Raw genomic sequence first — 3,354 nt, forward strand, 5'->3', positions numbered from 1 at the left:
TAAAAGCGTGGCCCATGACCAAATCAAAGGTGAATAAGCAATCAGCGCACACTGCCCTGCTCTTGCCAAGGGCAGGGCAATATCATGATGAAACAAAGTGAGGTTGGAAGCAAATTTTCGCTAAGGTAAAATCTGGGCGCTCACAGCATGACCATGCCTCCTTCAAAGGGCTATAACTTGAGCTACAGACGTTCAATTGATGTGCTTCTAGTTGCGTTAGAAAGCTGACATTCAGAGCTTTCCAATGATATATAGCAATCCATATTTGGCGTATAATTGAGGCAGGAACGAAAGGCATCTTTAAGGGCCAAAAATAAGCGAAAATAAACCAAAGTGCTTCCACCAAGGCTCGAAGCTGGAACCTCACTCCAAAAAAAGTAGCGTTCAATTTTCTGCCCTGCCAGGGCAATGTCGTGCTCTTCATGGAAAATCAAGGAAAATTGCTCCCCCAATTGCTTGCCACAAGAATCGAACACGGCACCATGAGGAAGCAAGAAACTATGCCTTACTTTGGTGCCAAGAAAACCAAGGAAAAGAAGTAGCGTGTGCATCCACCAAGTTTCGAACTTGGAACTTCACTTTTGGAAACACTGCCCTGCCCTCAACAAGGGCAGGGCAGCATTTTGGTGATGCACACACGCGCACCAGATTGGCGCACCAAGGGAAGTCTCGGCAGCAATAGCAGCACGCACGGGCATCATTCTGGCGCACCAAAAATTTCTGCCCTACCCTCCACAAGGGCAGGGCAGCATCCTGCAAGCATCAGCGCCCAACTCGCACGCACCAACGGCCACACAACACCATTTTCTGCCCTGCCCTCCACAAGGGTAGGGCAGCCTCCTGGGAGCTTCATGGGCCAAAATTCAACCAAAATTCCATTTAAATTCAATTCCTCTCCAAATTGAATCAAGGCCAACCAAACCCATTTTTCCTCAAATCCAAAGCAAGCAAAGCCCACATCATCACTCAAAGGCACATGGATCAATTAAATTAGGATTTTCATTTTTGTAATTTGTTTTAATTTCATTTTCATTTTTCATTTAGTAAAGCCTATATAAAGGCATCAATTGGAGCTGAATTAGGGGAGGTTGGCTCCATTAGGGAGTAGTAGATAGTTCTCTCTTTTAATTTTCCTTTCTGCTTAAATTTTGGATCAAGAATTGAAGGAATTCTGTTCCAATTCTCCATCTGAAATTCATTTGTGTTCTTCTGCATAATTGAGGAAATTGAGAAATTGGATCTGAAGTTTCTTTTACTGCTTTCATCTTTCTTCTCTTCTGTAAGTTGTCTTCTACTTTGATCAAGGAAGGAATTGAGATCTAGACTTGTTTTCTAGTCTCTATGATTTCCTGAGATTTTCAATTTTATTCTGCACTTAAGCTGAACTTAATTTCTGTTTACTCCTTCAAGAAATTTTGCTTTGCTGTTTACATCTGCTGCTTTTATTTCATCTGCATTTTTACCTTTCTGTTTCTATTGCTTCTAATTTACTTTCAAGCACTTTAATCTCCCTGCAATTATTCTAAGCTTGGATCTACTGCTTTCATTTTATTTCCAGCACCCCAGCCCCCTTTACATTTGATGCAATTTACAATTCTTGCAATTTAAGTTTCAGCTATTTTACTTTCTTGTTCTTTAAGTTACTTGCAATTTTACTTTCTGCACTTTAATTTTCCTTGCTATTTACTTTCTGTTGGCTACACTTCATCCAAATTCACTTCAATGTTAGCTTGACTAAACTAATCACCCACTAAAGTTGCTTGATCCATCAATCCCTGTGGGATCGATCTCACTCTAAGTGAGTTATTACTACTTGATGTGACCCGGTACACTTGCCGGTTAGATCTATGTGTTTGGAAAATTCATTTTCCATAAAACACCATCAAAACTAACTGACTAACTGACTAACCATCTGATAAATTGCTCTAACCAAGCTAACTATACTTTGTTTTAGTGGACTCTGCATTTGTTGTTTCTTGTACTTGTTTATTATATGACATGTAAAAGAGAGGCTTCAACCTCATTTGATAGTGAATCGAAAAGAACCTTCCTGTGATTAAGGAGGCAAGCAAGAGGAAAGAGGGCTGTTAGTGTAAAAGAAGAGGAGGAATAGTTGGATATAACCATGGAGCATGATATGGAAAACCATCATGAAAGAGAGGTGAAGAATCATGCCAGAAGAGGTGGAGCTAACCCTACTGGACAAGAGAGGAGAGTGCTGGGATCATACATCAATCCAAACCCAGAAAACTATGGTAGCAGCATTTAAAAGCCAACTATCAATCCTAATAACTTCGAATTGAAGCCCCAGCTCATAACTCTCGTCCAAAACAACTGTTCTTTTGGAGGAAGTGCCTAGGAGGACCCAAATGAGCATCTCACTAAATTCCAAAGGATATGTGACATGGTTAAGTCCAATGGTGTTCATCTTGACACCTATAGATTGTTACTATTTCCATTTTCTTTGAGGGACAAAGCATCCAAATGGTTGGAATCATTTCCCAACGAAAGCTTGACAACCTGGGAGGATGTGGTGAATAGATTCTTGACAAGGTTCTACCCTCCACAAAAAGTTAATAGGCTAAGAACTGAAGTGCAGACATTCAGACAGCAAGATGGTGAGACTATTTATGAAGCCTGGGAGAGATTCAATGATTTGACAAGGAAATGCCCCTTGATATATTTAATGAGTAGGTGCAAATTCATATCTTCTATGAAGGGCTGAATCATGAATCAAAGAAAGCTGTAGACCACTCATCTGAAGGTTCCCTCAATAAAAAGAAGACCATTGAAGAAGCCATTGATGTTATAGTGACAGTGGCTGACAATGAGTATTTTTATGCCTCAGATAGGAGCAATAACAGGGGAGTCTTGGGATTAAACCTAATGGATGCAATTCTGGCCCAGAACAAGATGATCACCAAGCAACTGGTTAAATTGACCAAGCAAATAGAGAAGAACGAGGCTGCATCTATCCACACTCAACCATCACCTCAAGAAGAGTTGGAGACAGAAGAATGAGCTAACTGGGAGGAAGCTAATTACTTTGGACATTCATCTAGGCAAGTAATGATCCGTATTCTAAAACTTATAACTCTGGTTGGAGAAACCATCCAAATTTTGGATGGGGGAACCAACAAAACCAAGGCCAAGACCACCAGACCACACAATCTAACTCAGTATAACAACTTAACTCACCAAAACTCTAACCAAAGACCATACCAAACCACATAAAACACTTATTCACAGCACCCATACCAAAGCCACAACAACCACTCTCAACACCCCAATTTCAACCAACCATCACCACATGAGGATTATAGAATGGCTAGGATGGAAGCTATGCTTGCAAAC

The 3,354-nt window shown here is 40.6% G+C and overlaps 1 non-coding gene across 1 annotated transcript; it reads right to left on the reverse strand.

The window, feature by feature from the left end:
• Nucleotides 1-2,578: 2,578 nt before the first annotated feature.
• On the reverse strand, nt 2,579-2,680 carry LOC127746251 (small nucleolar RNA R71). The gene has a single exon (XR_008007871.1). It is a non-coding gene; the product is annotated as a small nucleolar RNA R71 (small nucleolar RNA).
• Between the last annotated feature and the right edge of the window lie 674 nt (nt 2,681-3,354).

The sequence above is a fragment of the Arachis duranensis genome, chromosome 3 (genome assembly GCF_000817695.3).
Source record: "Arachis duranensis cultivar V14167 chromosome 3, aradu.V14167.gnm2.J7QH, whole genome shotgun sequence".
NCBI lineage: Eukaryota > Viridiplantae > Streptophyta > Magnoliopsida > Fabales > Fabaceae > Arachis > Arachis duranensis.